This window comes from Miniopterus natalensis, chromosome 9, assembly GCF_054644295.1.
Source record: "Miniopterus natalensis isolate mMinNat1 chromosome 9, mMinNat1.hap1, whole genome shotgun sequence".
Taxonomy (NCBI): Eukaryota; Metazoa; Chordata; class Mammalia; order Chiroptera; family Miniopteridae; genus Miniopterus; species Miniopterus natalensis.
In genome coordinates this window covers 78,529,033-78,548,144 of record NC_142089.1, presented here as the reverse complement: position 1 = coordinate 78,548,144, position 19,112 = coordinate 78,529,033, and the positions used below count along the sequence as shown (strand labels likewise).

The 19,112-nt window shown below is 46.9% G+C and overlaps 1 protein-coding gene across 1 annotated transcript in view; it reads left to right on the top strand.

The window, feature by feature from the left end:
- Window positions 1–15,513: 15,513 nt before the first annotated feature.
- Window positions 15,514–19,112, top strand: part of LOC107528717 (immunoglobulin kappa light chain-like) — a 35,028-nt gene continuing 31,429 nt past the window's right edge. The window contains exons 1-2 of the mRNA XM_087820032.1: window positions 15,514–15,595; window positions 18,580–18,682. The gene's annotated coding sequence lies outside the window, so the exon portion shown is untranslated. The remainder of the gene's footprint in view (window positions 15,596–18,579; window positions 18,683–19,112) is intronic.

The following is a 19,112-nucleotide window of genomic DNA, read 5'->3' as shown; positions in this document are numbered from 1 at the left end:
TTCCACTTAGTAGGAGACTTGGGAATTACCTGAAAATACTCAAATTAAGGCGCCAGTAAGTATATCAGGATCTGTAACTAGAAACCTAAATCTATACAGATTTCAAGATTGTACCCTTTCAGACCTAACTTGAATCCATTTACTTAAGACTTTAGAGCAAAGTCATGAGACACTCAGACAATCAAAATTATATCATGTGTTTGCTAATATTTCTTTCATAAATATGAATGATTACAATATACTTAAGAACAAGGTTCTTCTTCAATGGTTAGTATGTTCTGAATAAGATCTCATTCCCTTTGTAAATAATAAGTATTTGGGAGAGAGAGTTTGAAACTATGCAAATATCTGGGTTGTTTTTAAACTTTTGCCCACTAGTTTTAACATGCATCAGTGGCTCTTTCCTACAGCAATTATTAATGTGGTGTTCTAATGGTAATTTTCTATTGCCCTCATTCCTGTCATATGTATTAACTGGCATTCTTCTGTAACAAAGAATTGTCTCCCCATTTATTTATTTATTTATTCACTAATATATGTAATATGAACCCACAGATATTTATTTTATTCACTGGAAGATATTACACTATTGCTTTTTATTTTGCTGCTCAAATTTTTCCAGTTTTATCCACTAGAAGGCGCTTTAAATCGGCTCCTATGTCCTTTCAAAATTCTCTCCTTATTCCTTCTTTTGTCTTTCAGCATTTCCTGACTGGCTAGCATCCCAAGATGCTCCAGGTTGATCTTGTATTTCCCTATCCCACCCTTAGAATCACCACTTCTCCAAGGAGCTCTGGTTTATTTCATTAGAGAATATTTAGAAACCTAGATCTAGGCCTTAGGTGTGCTTGTTGCTACTGGGATGTCACCGATTCTAGGCCCTCTCAGCAGTCAGAGCTAGGCAATATGTGTGTGTGCTAACCCATGTACACACACATTTCATTTCAATCATAATTCAAAATAATTTAAAACCAATTAGTATCATATTTATCCCCATATACGTATATCACTACGTGAGTTCAGACTGATGCCTCCTGATGTCACAGGGTTTACTGTAGCCTTGCTTTTTGCTTCTTTGTGTTGTTTTTCTATTAAAAAGCCAGAGGCAATCAAAGAAGCCTTGGAGCCAGAAGCTCCATGGAGCCTAAGGAGGTGAGCTTACAGAGCATGGTCATGCCAGGTGTGGAGCTGGGACCTGGATTTCCCCGACCCTCAGAAGTAGCCTGGCTACAACCACATCAGATCACTTTTGGTTGCTCTTTCCCGTTATATGGGGAGGTACACCAAGGCACTTGTGCTCAACGTGAAACCTGGATGGAATCATTCAACGTGGCCAATGTTTCGCCATGAGCGCCAAGCCACCAATAGTCCTATTCAGAATTCTGCTGGGAAATAGCAAAGCATAAGAAAAGTACCCGCTGACATAATACATATAATTTAGCTTGTTTTGCTATGGTTTTAATTTGAAGACTTCTCTAAGCTATCCACTTGGGCATGGTGGTGGAGATTTGCTGTGAAGCAAAGATGATCAGTTGGTAATTAGGGAGCAACCTGAGAAGTGCAGGGTGTGAATTCCAGGCCTGGTGTTGTCTTGACTCAGTGAGAAACTGAAGTGTGTATTCTGAGCTTTGCTGAGAGGTCAATGTGAGGGCTCTGCCAGGTGAGGATGAGTCCCACATACCTCAGAGAGCTTCTGCTGACCCAGGCATGCCCAGGCTGCTCTCAAAGCAGCTCGGGTTAGAGTCCCCGTGGGCTTGTCTCCTAAACATAGAATACTAGGCATGACAAAAAGGTAAGGGAAAGAAACAACGGCTGCCTGTGCTGGTCCAGACCTCGGGTCCCTTATGTGCCTTTTTGCTTTAACATGTTAGGAACAGTCAGGCTTTAAATTTTAACAGGCAGTTTGTAAAGAATTGATGTCCTGGTAGCTGCTGCACAGGTCAGAGGGAGGCGCACAGAGCTGCCTGGGTTCATCCTCGCACCTGTGGGCACACGCTGCTCCTCTTTATCACGGTGCTTGTCAGCCATCACTGAAAATAATTGTCCTGGCACTTCTGCCAACCACAGGATTAGAAAAGGTTCTGCATTCAGACCTCTACGCCTTTTATTCTTTCTGAATGTTCTTTGCTTTAAAATACTAGAAACTTACTCTAGTTCTATATTACGAAATGCACATGAAATTTACAAACTGTGTTCATCGTATCATAGATCTATTGTTAAAAATGTGAAACGATCTAAATTTAATTATGTTTAAATAAATTGCTGCCGTTCTTTGATAAGATGGGATATGATGCAATTCTTTTTAAATGTTTTGAAATTCTATTTAATGACATTTCATGAACCCAGCGGGATCTCTGTTACGTATGTGAAGGAAAGACCGTGCAGGAATGATGAAAAAGTTCTACAACTGGTTTATGATGATGGCTGCACAACTTGGTAAATTTACTAAAATTACTGAATTGTACACTTGAAATGGGTGAATTATATCATGTGTAAAATATGACTCAGTAAAATCATGAAAAAAAAATGTCATTCATTGGTCCAGGTAAGGGCGCTGTGGACATCATGCAAACATGAAGCACAGGCCTGAGTTGTCTTCAGTTATTGGAATGGGAGCCCTGTGCCTCCTATGATTATGCTCCCAGCTCCTCAGGAGGATGACTTATATAGTCAGTAACCGGAGTGATTGTCACATCCGCCTCTGGACCCGCTGAATAGGGAGGAAACTTGGAGGCCTGTGAACCTATAAATCAAATCACATTCTAGACCCACCAGAAAACAGCAGCAGATGCGCTACTTGATGTTGGCAATCAGGTGCGCCACAGGTGGGAGATGAACACACAGTGTTGACCCAGTAAGCTGCGGAGTCTGGCCATCAGGTAGACCGCCAGAGTGGAAACCCTTCTGGACCTTCATGGGAATGGCACTGAGGAGATAGTACAAAGGGCAGAACTCCCGGAACATGATGGGCTCTGAAGGGGATGTCATGGCCAAGGTTCCCACAGGTGATCTTCAGGAAGGTAAAGGAGTGTTAATCTGGCATCTAAGGAAACCTGGGGGCCAGACAACAAGGCATTTTAATTCCTTCACCATCTAGTCATGCCAAAGAGAAGTCATGTTTAATAGTGGGAACTTTGAGGCAGGTAAAAATTATAGCTGGAGCATGACTAAACAGAGAAAATAAGCCAGCTCTCATTCAGATCACTTTTTTTTTTGAGTATTTTAATTCAAAATGCACTTAATTGCTCAGCTGGCATAGCTCAGTGGTTGAGTATCGACCTATGAACCAGGAGGTCATGGTTTGATTCCTGGTCAGGGCACATGCCCGGGTTGCGGGCTCGATTCTCAACTGTGGGTTTTCTATTTCTATAGATGTGATTGACTGACTTCCAAGCTTTCTCCTGAGGCTCACTCAGAGGCCCTCATGTTGGCTGCTGCTTCTACCCGGGATGCTTTCTCCCAGTATCAGGGAGCTTTTGCTTCTCGAGCCCCTGCTAGAATGTCCCCTCCTCCACCAGGCCTTACCTGACCAGTCCCTAAGGTGGCTCCCTGCCCCACCGAGCACCCTGTATCACACCCCCTTTCTTTGGGGGCTCTGCCCGGCGCCCTCCAGGACCACTGGTCTGAGGCCTGCAGGAGCAGAGCCGTCCGCCTCACTCACCCCATCAGCCCCGCCGCCTACCAGAGGGTCGGGCACATAAGAGGCCCTCGGCAATTACTGACTGAATCAGTGAGTTATGAAAAACAGTTGTAAGAAAGGAATGAGCGACAAGAACAGAACGCCCAGCCTGTGTGTCTCCGGGGGAGAGAGAAACGTCAGTGATGAGAGTCACTGCCCGGCTGCCTCCCGCACTTCCCTGCTGGTCACCGCGTCCCTGGAGCCTGGACAGCGGCTGGACGCTGGGGCCCCAAGCAGCTCCCCGCCGCGTGAAGGGACGTGGGCGTGCGTCCGGACCAAACCCGGCGGCCAGGCCGGAGGCCTCCCGCCCGCATCGCAGCTGCTGCGGGAGCAGGAGCAGCGCGCGGGCCCGGGCACAGCTGGGGTCGGGGTGGGGACCCCGGAGCTCCGTCCTCAGCGTCTGCAAGACCTTGGCCACAGCACGAAACTCGAGGGCAGCTGACCTCCGGCAACGGGGCGGCTGAGCGCCGCGCTGGTCCCCCGTCCACCCGCAGGGGCAGGAGCAGCGGAACGGGAGAGCCCGGAATCTCAGCGGGAACGGGGACGGCGCCAGGGCCGAGCCGGGGAGCCCGCCGTGGACGCCGCCTGCCCCCGCGCGGCCGCCTCCCCGCGCCCTCCGCCCCCCAGGCCCCGGAGGAGCGCGGCCCCTCCGCTCGCTGGCCGGGAGCCCGGAGCCGGGGCGCGGGGGCCGCGGGGGCCGTTTCCTGGGCGCACGGCCCCGCCCACCGAGAGGCCGCCGGAACCGGGCTGAGCGGCGGCCGGAAGGGCTGCACGGAAGTGACAGCGGCTTCCGGGGGCGGGGGCGGGGGCGGGGCCCGCGTCTCTCCTGGGAGATCCGCCGGGCGGCCGCGTGGATGGTGCGGGAGACCGTCGGGATGCGGGGCCTGGCGAGCGGGCGTGTCCCGGGGGCGGGGCCCGCGTCTCTCCTGGGATATCAGCCGGGGGCCGCGTGGACCGTGCGGGAGACCGTCGGGGCCCGGGGCCTGGCGAGCGGGCGTGTCCCGGGGGGGTGCCGGGCGCCGCCCCAGCCCCGCCGACCGGCCCCGCGGGCCCCGCGGTCGGCCTGCAGCAGGTCCCCCGGCCGAACCTGTGTCCCCAGGTGGGGAACCGGTGTCCGCAGGGCCCGACTCCATTGCCATGGTCGTAAACGAGCGGCCGCGGGCGCTTCCCCGGACTCCCCGGGCCCGACGCGCCGGGCCAGGGCTTTCCCCGGAGCTCGGCGTCCCTCGGGCTCCTCGGGCGCCCGTCGCGTTCTGACCGCTGCGCGGGGACCAGCCTCTGGGCCCCCGGCGACCCTGTGGGCGGGGAGGCTCAGGCCGCCCCGCCGGCCTTCCCTGCACCCTGCCTGGTCCTCTGACTCTAGAACTGGCCTCTCCTAGCCTGTGGCTTTTTAAAAATACGTTATTTTAGTGATTTTAGAAAGACAGGAATGGAGCGGGAGAGATACAGAAACAGGGGTGAGAGACCGATGGGCTGCCTCGTGCCCGCCTCCTGCGCGTGGACCCTGCACCCGGACTTGTGCCCCACCGGGAATGGAACCAGGGACCTCTTGGCTCATGGGTCGGTGCTCAACCGCTGAGCCACACCAGCCGCGCAGCCTGTGACCCTCTTGAAGTCAGAACTGGTTTTGGTTTCTAAATATGCTCTGGGCGTGGGGCAGACAGACGATGGACCAGGCGTGGTCCTTGCCCTCAAGGAGCCCCTACTGGGGGAGAGAAACCCTTAGGAGACCATATACTACAGGTGGTAAGGGCTGTTCTCCATTTAACACATTTTAGTCAACGCCTGCTATGCCCCGGCTGAGGTCATGAGAGGGAACAAGACCAGCATCACCCTATTCTGCTGGAATTTATAGTCTAGCAGGGAATATAGACATTCAACAAGCAAATACGCTACACTGGCGAGTGTCCTGGTAGCTGAAGTACAGGCTGTCCAGATATCTAGCCCAGTGAGTCCTGACCCAACCCGGGGATCCTGGAAAACTTCTCTGTGGAAGTGATTTTCTGCAAACCTAAATCGGATCATGTCACTTTCCTTCCCAAAGCTTCTTGCTCACTTTCCATTGACTTGGAGTAAATCCCAATTTGTTATCTTGGCCTGAGGCTGTAGTTGCCTGACTGCCTCTCATCTTCTATTCCCTCTCTCTCTATTTCAGTCTAGCCACACTGGTCATCTCTTTTTTCAAACTCCCCCAGCTTATTCTCACATTAGGACCCATGTTTTTGACATCTCATTCATTTCTCAGCCAAGATGGCACTTTCTGGGGCCCAGGGGCAGGTTTTCAAATACATGGGATTTCCTAAATGCTGAGAGCTGTCCCAGTGTATTTTGTCAGGATAATGAGGTGACTTCTGGAATGGCCTAAGTCACCTACGGATGGGGACTGATTCTCAGGGAAACAGCCTTGTGGTTAGGGTAGAACTTTTAGTCCCACCCCCTAACCGCCACATCCAGGAAAGGAAGAGGTGTTGGTGGTTGACTCAGTGACCAATTATCTAATCAATTATGCCTGTGTAATGAAGGGACCTGAAAAACTGAAAAACAGAAGGACAAGGTTTGAGAAGTCCTAGGTTGGTGAACAGGTGGAGATTCGGGGAGAGTGGAGCCCTCAGAGAAGTTGGAGAGAGCCCTTCCCACATACCTTGCAGTTGTATCTCTCCCACCTGGCTGCTCCTGAGTTATAGCTGTTAGTAAATAATAAACTATTGATCTAGTAAGTAAAATGTTTTCTGTGGGCCTCTCTAGAAAATAAATCGAACCCAAAGGAGGGGGATCATTGGAACCTCCAACTATATAGCCTATAGGTCAGAAGCACAGGTAACAATCTGCACTTGCTCTTGGCATCTGAAGTGGAAGGGCCTCGTGTTGGGGGGAAGGGGGCAGAGTGTTGTAGGGCTGATCCCTTAACCTGTGGGATCGGATGCTCTCTTCAGGTAATAGTGTTAATTGAGTTTATTGCATGGTGGTGTTTATTGCTTGGTGGTGATGGAAAAAAGACACATTGGAGAGGTTTTTGTGTAACAGTCACTAGGCTGTATACTTGCCATGTCCCAGGCCCTCACAGCTTTACATATGTAATGTAATCATTACATCAACTCTTTGAAGTAAATATATTGCATTCCCATTTTACACATGAGAACACTGAGGCTAAGCGGTTAATTAACTTCCCCAAGATTGCACAGCTGACAAGGTCAGAGTTGGGATTCTAATCCAGTCAGTATGGTCTTCAGAGTCTAGACTCCAAACTATGCTTGTGTGTGTGTACTTGACACCTTAAGGGGACTCTCACAGAATTTGGACTTTATCTGGAGGACCAGGAGAATCCTTTGAAGGGTTCTGCATAGGGAAGCTGAGAGGGCACAGGACGGCTAGAAGAACCCAAGCAGCCTGTGTTGGCTTTTGGCAGTCTGGGCGTTGCTTCCCATAGGTTCTGGGATCAGGGTGAGTCTCGCAGCATAGCATAGGGAGCACTAGCCCAGGAAAGGAAAGAACTTTCTAGCACAAAGAACTTCATGTTGAAAGTCCTGAAGGTGACTACTTTTCAGGAGCTGCCAGTAGTTCATTTTAGCTGTAGATTAAGGGGATTCTGAGAGTGGAGGGGTTGAGATAATTGTAGAAGTGGGGAGGAAGCCAGGTCCTGAAGGACTTTGGACTTCCTCCTGCATCCTGAGCATGGAGATCACCTCTGTGTCTCTGGGGTGCAGACACTGCCTTGCCATTGTCTGGAGAACCACAGACACTTGTGAGCCACAAAGCTCTCATCAAATGTGAGGCATCAGAGTGCCTGAGGCCAGGTGATGAGAGCATTCGGGCTTGCAGCGTGAAAGGGTTTTAGCGGGAAGTCACAACTTCGCCTTATCCCGAACCTTTGAACGTGGTCAGAGTACCCTGGCTACTGTGGCTAAGCTAGTTGGAGCATTGCCCCATACAACAAAAGCTGGCGGGCTTGATTCCTGGGCAGGGTCCGTGCGGGGACAACCTATGGAAGTTTCTCATATCAGTGTTTTTCTCTCTTTATCTCCCTTCCTCTCCCTCTCTCTCTGCCTTCCTCTCTCTAAAAATATCAATACAAAAAATAATACTAAGAAGAATTAAAGAGATTCATTGAAAGTGGTCAAAGCGCTTTATGGAGCCATTAAGCTGGGAAAGGATCCAGCCACCTCTGGTGAGTCTTAAAGTGTAAAAACAATCGTTTTTTTCTTGTTCTGGGAACTTTCCCAGTCATCCGTGCTTCTTAGTTTCCACATCGTTTACTGGCGCAGTAAATGTAGCATTTCAGATTGTTTTCCTGCTGAGAGTTATGAGGACATTTGCCCTCCAACTAGGATCATGATTTTCATAATAATGTTTCTTTTACTGCCTGTCAGTGAAGACACTTGGAAGTGCAGTGCCCAGAAAACCCTTCTCTGTCAGTGCTAGAAAAATTAAGGACAGTGCAGCCGATTGGCATAATTTAGTCCTGAAGTGGGAATCCCTCAGTCATGCAGGTCACAGGAGTCTCTTCTTATTCACAGCAAGCCCCTTTCCTGTTTTGTAAGCACGGAAATCAGTTTACCGTAAGCACAGCCAGAGTTCCTCGGAACTCTGCACCCTTAGATTCGGCACACGTTTTCTGGAGTCCTTAAGTGGGGGACGAGGGGTCTCTGTGGACATGGACAAACTATATTAAGCAAAAAAGCAAGTGATAAAATGACATATGACAGCAGCATCGGGCACCTGTGCTCACCGTCCGTCACTCACTGGGGCGATTTGGGTTTGCCTGGCTCCCGGGGACACTGGGCGCCACGGTGGGCCCCCTTTCCATGAGTTGCTTTTTCCTCCTCTGCCAGTCTCTCCTCCTCTGCCTGTCCCCTAGCCTTGATGTCCCCAAAATGGTGTTCTAGGCCTTTGCTCTTTTGGTCCTGTGTGTTGTCCAGGGCATTTTCACCCCTCACAGGGCTCCATAGTGAATATTTTAAGGCTTGTGGGCCCCACAGCCTCTCCCGTCACCACTCAGTTCTGCCAGGTGTGGCCGAAGCAGCCAAAGGCAGTGTGGAGGCGAATGGCTGTGGCTGTGTTCAAGCAAAACTTTACTTACCAACCCTGACATGTGAGTCTCATATAATTTTCATGTGCCACAAACTATCCTTCTTTTGATTTTTTCCCCAGCCATTTAAAAATGTAAAACCCATTCTTAGCTTGTGGCTTGTACAGAAATAGGCTGTGGGCTTGCTGGCCTGTGGGCCCCTTTCTAGCCTAGAAGAACCCCTTGTAATGATGGTTTAATGGACTGATGACCAAAGTTCAGTGCCCACCATACTGGCCACCAAACGTGGACAAGACCCGTCACCTCTTTGTGGGCACAGGATAGGGGTTTGCACATGTTTAAACTTGGATAAGTGTCGCTCACCTGAGAACATAAAGTCTTCATATTTTACCTTTTTCTGATGGAAACGTTTCTAATGACACGCTTCCCTGCTTTCTAAAACAGAATATGTTGAATGCAATTACATTTCCTCAGGGTACCACTTATTCAGATTTAGGGTTCCACCTGTTAGAAGATACGCTGCATAGGTTTAACTAGGTTTGAAAGTTTTTCAGAAAACAGCACTAACCCTTTTCAGTATCACATCACTTGGAAGGTGGGGATTGGTTCCAGAAACACTGAAATAAGACAATCAATGATGCACTGATGAGTGCCTCTCACATTGATGTTACTCTCTCTCTCTCTCCAAAAATAAGTTATACAGGTTTCAGGTGTACAGTTCTATAATGTATCACCTGTATATTGTATTGTGTCCACCACCCCAATTCAAGTCTCCTTCCAAAACCATTTATTGCCCCTTTACCACCTTCCTCCCCCAACTCTCCCCCTTCTTTCCCTCTGGTGATCGCCATATGGTTGTCTTTGAGTTTGGTTTCTTTTTTTTTGGCTTGATCCCTTCACCTTTTTCACCCAACCCTCCAACCCCCTCCCTTCTGACAGCTGTCAGTCTGTTCTCTGTATCTGTGAGTCTGTCTCTACTTTTTTTTTCTTTTTCTTTTTTACCACTTTTTATTGATTTCAGAGAAAGGAAGGGAGAGGAAGAGAGAGATAGAAACATAAATGATGAGAGAGTCATTGATCAGCTGCTTCCTGCACACCCACCACTGGGGAGAGAGCCTACAACCTGGGCATGTGCCGTGACCTCCTGGTTCATAGGTCGGTGCTCAGCCACCGAGCCACGCTGGCTGGGCCTTGTTTATTTTGTTCATTAGATTCCACATATGAGTGTAAAAATCATATGGTACTTGTCTTTCTCTGACTGCCTTATTCCACTTAAGATACTGTTCTCCAGACCCATCCATGCTGTAGCAAAGGGTAAGATTTCCTTCTTATTTATGGCCAAGTACCCTTTTGTTTTATTTAACAAACTCTTATATAGCTCCATCTCAATTCTTTATAATTAACTTAGTTCTCCTAATCCCTGGGGGAAGCAGGCAGTTTCTCAGGCCCACTGGGCTGCCTGGCCCCTGGACAGCGGGGATAGTGTCCACATCTATGGCCCTGCAGATGGTACCCAGTTTCATACGGAGCCTGGCAGCACTGAGGCATGTCACTGTCAAGTTCTCATCATCTCCTTCCTGAGTGAAGTGTGTGGGGCTGCCTTTCATCATTCCCATTTTATAAACAAAGAAATTGAGCTCCAAAGCGATTTTAGTAAACTCAGAGGCAATTAATAAAGAGAGTCAGGAATGAGCTCATTTAGTGACTCTCCCATCTTTCCTTTCACAAAAACTTCAGCCTGTCTTGGGATTGACTCCTCCCAGTCTTGGGGCTAACAAATGAGTGCCCTTGGGAAATCTCAGTAAAGTGGGTTGCAGGGGCTTGTCCTCTCCAGGGCTAGAGACCCAGGTTTATCACTGAAGTAACCCTGGTTAATGCATCCTAGCAACTGCCTGTCTCTGTCTGCCTGGAAATTTGCTGTACAGAGTTAACAGTGTTAAATGACTGGACTTTTGATTTCAGCAGACTTGCATTGTGTAGCTTTGAAATCTTTAGAGTTGTTGAATCAGAGACTGGAGTAGATTTCAGATCTTATTCTCATATTCCAAATTAATACCTTTACACACCAAAATACATGTGAACATGGAAAAGATGTCTTCAACTCAAAGGAGTTTGTGAACTGGAAAATTACCATTATGGGGAGGTGAGGAAGCGGCTATGTCTGTTTCACACGTGGCCCACAGCCCCACTTTTGTACTATTCATGAGTCTCTTACATGCTTCTATGTCTCTGGATCAAGTTTGTTCCTCAGTCTATTTCATTTATTAGATTCCACATATGAGTGAGATCATGTAAAACTGAATCAAGAAGAATCAGAAAACCTGAATAGACTAACAACTGATGAAACTGAAGCAGTAATAAAAAACTCCCATCAAACAGAAGCCCTGGTCTGGATGGCTTCACAGGGGATCTTTCTAATTCTTTAAGTTGTAGGGTTAGATAGTTACTAAATTTTTGTTTGTTTGTTTTTTGAGGTAGACCTGTAGTGCTTCCCTCTCAGGACTGTTTTCACTGCATCCCATAGATTTTGGGTTGTGTGTTCATTTTCATTTGTATCCAGGAAGTTTTTTATTTCTGTCTTAATCTTATAGGTAACCCATTCATTGTTTAATAACATGCTATTTAGCTTCATGTGTTTGAATGTTTTTGAGTGTTTTTACTGTAGTTGATTTCTCATTTCATGCCATTGTGATCTGAGATGCTTGATATGATTTCAGTCTTCTTGACCTTGTAGAGACTGGTTTTGTATCCTAACATGTGATCTGTTTTTGAGAATGACCCATGTGCAGTTGAGAGGAATGTATATTCTGCAGCTTTGGGGTGAAATGTTCTATAAATATCAATTAAATCCATCTGATCTAGTGTGCCATTTAGTCGCAGTTTCTGTGTTGACTTTTTGCCAGGAAGATCTATCCAGTGAAGTCAGTGGGGTGTTAAAGTTCATGACTGTCTATTATTGCTGTTGATTTCTCCCTTAAAGTTCTTAAGGTTATTATTCATAGGTCCTTATTTATTGCCTTTTAAATTCTTTATGCCTGTGTTTCTCTACTTCCCATTAACATTTCTTGCAATGCTTCTATTTCTGCTTCTAATTAAAGCAGCCCCTTTCACATTTCCTGCAGTACTGGTTTGGTGGTGATAAACTCCTTTTTTTTTTTTTTTGGTCTGGGAAGCTCTTTAATTCACCATCTATTTTGAATGTTACCCTTGCTTGATAGAGTAGTCTTGGTTTCAGATCCTTGTTTTGCATTACCTTGAATACTTCATGCCATTCCCTTTTGGCCTGTAGAGTTTCTGATGAGAAGTCAGCTGACATCCTTATGGGAGCTCCTTTGTAGGTAACAGATTGCTTTTCTCTTGCTGCCTTTAAGATTCTGTCTTTGTCTTGAAATTTTGGCATTTTAGTTATGATGTGTCTGGGTGTGGGCCTCTGGATTCTTCTTGCTTGGGACGCTCTGTGCCTCCTGAACTTGTGTGACTTTTTCCTTAACCAGGTTAGGGAAATTTTCTGACGTTATTTCTTCAAGGAGTTTCTCTAACCCTTGCCCATTTTTTACCTCTTCTGGCACTCCTATGATGCAAATAGTGTAATGTTTCATGTTGTCCCACAGCTCCCTTAAACTGTCCTCCTATTTTTTAATTGTTTTTTTTCCTTTTGGATCTCTAATTGAGTGATTTTTTCTACCCTGTGTTCTAATTCACTGATCGGATCTTCAGCTTCCCTTAATTGGCTGTTTATTTCTTTCAATATATTCTTTATTTCTGCTATGTCATTCTTAATTTCCTTCGTAGTTTCCATATCTTTTTTCATGGCGGTTGAGCATCCTTACAATCAGTATTCTGAACTCTATATCTGATAGATTACTTATCTCCATTTCATTTAGCTCTTTTTCTGGAAACTTTTCTCTTGTTCATTCATTTGGAGCTTTTTTTGTTGCCCCATTCTTGCTGCCTGTTTGGGTTTGTTTCTATGTATTAGGTAGATCTGCTAGGACTCTCAGACTTTTGAAAAGGTCTCTGGTGCAGGCCAATGTTACAAGCTGTTTGTGACTGGCCACGGGTACCCTGTTTGGGGCTATGAACAACCCATGGCTTGAGGTCCCCTCTGTTACGGCTGGGTGCATTTGGACAGGACCAAGATTCATACCAAAGTCTGCTTTTCCAAGGCCGGGGTCCAGAAGCAGATCAGGCAAAAAGACTCTAAACACTCTGAAGTCATTCTCTTAATGCACCTCTGGCTATAGAAACTCCATAGGGTGGGGCAGCTGATTGTTATCAGTCTCTTAATGAGCCTCAGGCTGTAGAAACTCTACAGGGTAGAGTGAGAGGTTTTCCAGCAGGATTGGGCAAATGCTTCCCCTCAGGCAAAAACTGCTTGGAAGGTAAATGTGTACCTCTGCTGCATGGGGAAATGACTCGGCACGGGAATCCAGCTCTATTTCCAGAGACCACAGCCCTAGATTCTCCTCACACAGCTCCAGCCCACTCTGCCCTCCCTCTGCTCTAGTCCAAGGTGAGTGGCTACGCACAAAACTTGGTGCGCCGGCTCTTTAAGATGGTGCCTGCAATTCCAGCTGTCTCTTCCTGGCAGACAGAAACCTGGCTGCTTTTCACAACCAGATGTTATGTGTGCACCTTTCTCAGTTGTGGAGCTCTTGGCTAGGAAGCCCAGCCTGGGGTTTAGTCCCCAGAGTCCTCAGTGGGAACCCCCACAGCTGAGATATCCCTTTGGACCTTCAGCTGCTGCCCGTGGGAGCTCAGCCAGCCCTCTTTTGTCCTCGCACTTCCTACCAATCTCTATGTGGTCTCCACTTTTTCTCCTTGGTCATGAGGGTGCTCTCTAGCTCATCTTCAATTCCAGTTTATCATTCAGGATGGTTTTTCTATATTTCAGTCGTAATTCCAGTTTGGTCCCAGGAGAGTATGACTGTAGCTCCCACTCAGTCCACTGCCATCTTTAATCTCCTCCTATAGGGGGTCCTTTTGAATACAAGGGTTTTCAAAGGTCATACAGAATTTTCTGTTCCAGGCTTAGGTGATTGCCTTTTCCAGCTTTGTTGCCTGGTGTGTACATTGTCTCTTGAGCTGTGCGGCAAGATGGCCATCTGCTCATTATCCCCACCATAGGAAGGTTAAGAAGTAGTCAAACCTTGATCTACTGTGCATGTGGGTCAGTAGTCAAGGAGGCAGGTAGAATGGGGGTAACATTAGCTACTTCTGCATTTTTGAGTAGGGAATGGAGAGATGGTGACAGTCTGCAATCCCACATTCCTTTGGACCATCTGGCACCCTTAGGGTCTTGGACCCAGGTCCCTGTGCTGTGTCAAAGGCAAAGGCCCACCCCCCTGAAGGATCAGATAATGCAGTACATACAGGCTCCGGCATGACATTGAGTGGAAATCTCGTGATCTCTTGTGCTCATTTCTAAGTCTTCAGTTTTTCCTAGAGTGTTGAATTCATCTCTAAAGTGTGGATAATGGGTCTTCAGATCACAAGGGCTTGTTGTGAGAAGGGACTTATAATAACATTTATCCATTTTCTTGGAAGATGCTTAATAAATGGTAGCTGCTGCTTTGGTTTTCAGCCCTTTGGCCTTAGACTGGCAGGAGATTGCTCCCAGGAAGTTGCTTAGGTCCCGGGCTCCACATTAGTTCCTGAGTGTTCTGCCCTGACTTTGTGCTGTGTGTGGTTTAACTGACTGCAGCTGGGCCTCTGCTCTGCTCCTAGGCACCTTTTGTTAAGAAGGCAGGCTTAGTAGTGTGAAGCCTGTGTTTTGTCCGTTGCACCCAGGAAGTATTCAAAATCTTTGCAAGTCCTATTGCAGATGGAAACTTTTCCTCATGTTTCTAACTAAGCCTTTGCTCTCTGCAGACTCTTTGAGGCAGCTGATGCAAGACAGACCCCTTAACATCACCTGCACGGAGACCATTATAATTGCCATGTCAAGGACACCTCAGACTCTCCCCTCTTCTGTTGACTTTTGGGGGCTCTGGACAGTGGGCTGTATATGTCCATCAGGTTCCCTGTGATGCCCCAATGTGAAGGTATCTGGGGTCAGTCCCCTGCCTTCTAGATGTTAGGCATTTGTAACAAGGCATTGAGGCCAGAAACCCCAGCTTTCTGCTCTATGGTTGCATTTAGGCTCTGCTGTTCTTTCCTATAGCTTTTGCTCTCTGATGCCCTTCCCAGGGGTTGGACAGGCACCTTTCTAGGCTCATCTGCAAGCCACCATTGGGAGGCCAACTTCAGTTGCCATACACTGTAAGCAAGCCAAGCCTTTTGTCTGATAGGGAGTATTCACTATTAGACAGCAGCCCCAAAATGGAGTCGAATATGCTAAGCCCCACATCCCCAAACCAAGACTTAATGACAGTTTGGCTCCCAGGAATGGAATCTAAGCCAGTCAATCAGCCTGAAAGACCCTGCCATCCCTTAGAGGAAAGTCTGTGAAAGTCTTTCATTTTGGACAGTTCCTTGGAGCTCCTCTGTCTCCTAGATTGGATGCTGCCCAATTCAAGTCAGTTTTTGCTCAAATAAACTCTTGACATTTATAAACTTGTTCAGTGTATCTTTCAACAGGTGGAGGTGGTGATGTCAGTGTCAAAGATGAAAGCAGGAGGGCTCTGAAAAGCTGCCACTGGGCACTATAATAATGACCGGCTGTGAGGTTCAGTGGTTATGTTTCTGTAAAATGGGCACAGTACCTGCCTTGCACCCTGGTTGGTGAATTAATGTTCATAATAACTTTATAGCTCTAGGAAGTGGGCTTAAGAGAGAATAAAAGCTGGTATTAATAAATTTTGTTTATTTTTCTTCCCCTTTTCTGGCAGAATAACCAAGTGCTGGGAATTGGAGTAGTTCTACAATTGTCCGTGCTGTACAGTGAATAGGTATGTTCTTGAGCTATCTCCTGGGTGTTTTGTGTGGTAGGATGGTAGAAGCTGAGGGCAGGGGGCAGACCTTTTACATGTGCCAGTTTGTCTCCAGCCATAAGGAGCTGAGGAGAGGGGCTGCTTGTTTGTCAGCTGTGTGTTCCTGCTCCTTCCTCAGGGAAGGATTCTTGGGTCTCTTCGGCCACCCTTGGGGGTTACCCTAGCTTTCATTACTCTGCTCATCTGAGAGGGAGGAGCCAACTTAGAGTGGGGTCTCAACAGAATTTTAATCCCCATCAGTGTGAGTGTGTATTTTCCATCACAGGGACCCTGAGGCAAGCTCTCTGAAGCCTGTGGGTTTCTCAGGCAGCCTCAGGCAAACAAATCAAGGTCAGTGCAGGCTTGACCCTGGAGTGAATGGGAGGTGCCTGCAGGTGCTCCCTTGATTTTGATTAGGGTGTGTCTCTGCTTAGGAAAGGTGCTGGACTTGCAGTGAGGTTTGGATGTCATGTCACCCTTCCCCCATGTCTTACCAGTGACACCTGCAATCCTCACTGATTCGTACTTTTCTCCTTCAGTAGTCCGCACACATCATTAATTACATTTCTACATATGGTTGGGTTTGTTTCTCGAGCCTCTTATGTGCCTCTGATCTATTTTTCTCTCTCTGAGCTGACTCCACATCCTTTTCCTTACCACTTTAGTAAATCTTATTTGGCAAATTCTCCTATTTTGTTCTCTAGAGTCCCTTGGTCTGAGAAAAGGCAGGGCATATTTTACTACTTTCTTGTAACTGCTAGAATTAACCTGGCAAGTTCTGTGAAGAGTCCTGTGTATCCTGTGTTTCATCATTGACATTCCTGACAAATCGATTCTAATTTGAAGTGATCAGAGTTGGCATTGAGAGTACTAAGCCATATTGACATCATGGCCTCTTGATAGGATGTGTTCTCTCTGGTCTGTCAGCCTCTAGCATTGCCCCATCCCAAGCCTTTCTCTACCCTACATGCTGCCCGAATGAGTAATCTTCTGAAAATGTACAATCTTGTCTTTTATTTAAAATTGACAAAGGTTTCCTATGGCCTTTAGAAATAAGTCCTCCGTGATCTGACCTTTGTTTATTTTTCTGTCTTGTCCCTCCTTCACCTCTGGTCATACTTTGAGATCCTCATTGGATCATCCTCTCCCACCCCAGCTTAGAGCGGTGTCATGCCTTGTGTCCCAAAGTTGTCCTCTGGAGTAGCTGGAAGACTGTTGATACTTCTCTCAGGCATCTCCCTCCTTCCCTCTGTCCTCTCCTCTGCCTCCACACTCACGCATTTCTTGCAATACCATGAAATGGTACAACCCTGCCCCCCACCATCAGGAGTTGGAAGGATCTCATTCACTGTGAAAGCTGAGGATTGTAAGCAACAGAATACTGATGAAATGTGTCTTAAACAAGAGAGATTTGTTTTCCTCACAAAATAAGTCCTCAGGTGGGTGGATCCCAGATTGAATTCGGCTGCTCTTTCTCTTCACTGTTCCCTTGTGGTCACAAGACTTAAATGTAAGTCACAAAACTATAAAAATCCTGGAAGAAAACATAGGCAGTAAACTCACAGACATCCCACGTAGTGGACTTTTCACTGATACATCTCTTAGAGCAAGAGAAACAAAAGAAAAAAACATATGGGACTAAATCAAACTAAAAAGCTTCTGCACAGTAAAGGAAAACAGCCTGAAAATACAAAGGAACTCCATGGTCTGGGAAAACATATTTGCCAAGGATGTACCTGATAAGGGACTAATTTCCAAAGTGTACGAAGAACTCATAGCACTCAGCAGAGGAAGACAAACAGCCCAATTAAAAAATGGGCAAAGGACCTGAATAGACACTTCTCCAAAGAGGACATACAGATGGCCAACAGACACATGAGAAAATGCTCAAAATTGCTAATCATCAGAGAGATGCAAATTAAAACCACAATGAGGTGTCACTTCACACCTGTAAGAATGGCTCCATCAATAAATCAACAAATGGCATGTGCTGGCGAGGATGTGGAGAAAGGGGAGCCCTAGTGCACTGCTGGTGGGAATGTAGCCTGGTGCATCCACTGGAAAACAGTATGGAGGTTCCTCAAAAAATTTAAAATGGAGCTGCCTTTTGACCCAGTGATCCCACTTCTAGAAATATATCCTAAGAATCCTGAAACACTAATCACAAAAAACTTATGCACCCCTATGTTCATAGCAGCACAGTTTACAATAGCTAAGATCTATAAACAGCCCAAGTGCCCATCAGTAGATGAGTGGATAAAAAGCTGTGGGACATTTACACCATGGAATACTATGCAGCTGTAAAGAAGAAGGACCTCGTACCATTTAGGACAGTATGGAAGGACCTGGAGAATATTATGCTAAGCGAAATAAGCCAGGCAGAGAAAGACAAACATCACATGATCTCACTCATATGTGGAATCTAAAGAACTTAATAAACTGAACAGAATAGATTCAATGACATGGAAGCATAGATCAGACTGATAAATCTCAGAAGGATGGAGGAGGGTGGGTGGGTGGAGGGGGAGAGATTAACCAAAGAATTTATACGCATATATGCACAACCGAAGGACACAGACAATGGTGTGGAGAGGGACTGGGGAGGGGGTTGGGACGGGGTGGAATAGGTCATTGTGGAGAAAAAGGGACATTTGTAATATTTTAAACAACAACAAAAAAGTACCACTTCAGTTTGGTGGGGGGTGGGGGGATGTTTATACAATTGTTACCTCCTAGGCATGTTTTTTATCTCAGGAACAACAAACCTCCCCGTATTAGTTTGTATGAATAGCATTGTCCCCTTGAGTCCTCAAGAAACATCCCCATTCTAGAGATGAGAATACAGAGGCTGAGAGATGTCAGATGGCTGCTCAAGGTCCTGCAGGTCAGAATGGAGAGCTATCCAAAGCTAGGTCCCTGGCCTGGAGGAGAAAGCTGAGTTCACATCTCCTTTTTCTTCCCAGCTCTGTGTCTTCGGGAAGCCTCTGTGCCTCTCAGGAACCCCCCAGTCTCCCAACCTGCACAATGAGGATGATGCTAGACCATTTCTTGAGGACTTCATCAGGTGTGAGTAAGATAACACCTCCAACACCTGTGGGCTGGCCTCCCATGTATCTGCTTCACACACGGAGGTGGAGGAGTTACAGGAATGGGTGGGATGTGCATGGAACCCCAATCTGAACAGGCCATGGGTCCCATGTGTGATCTTTGGGGACTCACTGCCCATCTTGGCCTCATCTTAGGCCTCCACCTTGAAGCAGTTGAAATGACAGGAAACTCAGATATTATCATCCTGCCCGTGGTCTCTTGTTAAACTGAGAATTAGACCAAGTGCCTCATGTAGATCCATGTGGTTGGAGCCTTCACCGTGGCTTCTAGTGATTCTAGCCTCCTGGTGGGAACATCCTGTGTGTTCACTGAGTGCTCACACAGCATAGAATCCAGCCCAGGTGATGGGATGTCAGGTCCTGTCACTCCTCTCGTACTCTCATTCTTG